The sequence below is a fragment of the Falco punctatus genome (genome assembly GCF_963210335.1).
Source record: "Falco punctatus genome assembly, chromosome: 16".
NCBI classification, from domain to species: domain Eukaryota; kingdom Metazoa; phylum Chordata; class Aves; order Falconiformes; family Falconidae; genus Falco; species Falco punctatus.
The window spans coordinates 5,157,602-5,157,922 of record NC_137596.1 but is presented as its reverse complement, the minus strand read 5'-3'; positions in this window follow the sequence as shown (position 1 = coordinate 5,157,922).

Sequence of the window (321 nt, the reverse complement as noted above, 5' to 3'; positions counted from 1 at the left end):
TGGGGGAGCCAGGGATGGAGGCTGCAGGGCTGTGTCCTGGGGGAGGGAGGGACCCCCCTTGCTTGCGTACCCCCAAACTGCAGGGGAAGGAGAGAGTGGGGTTGTGTGTGCGTGTGGTGCCCCCGAGCCCGGGCTGGGGGTGTCACTCTGGGTTTAGGGGGGTAGGAGAGAGCTGGGGCCATCTGCTTCAGGGGGGAAGGTTCAAAAAGGAGAAAGGAAAAGGAACTGGGGGGTGGAAGTGAGCGGTGTCGTTTGAACCCTGATGCTGTGTATTTGTGGACCAACCCTGACTTAACCAGGCTTGGGGTATCCCCAAAGCGC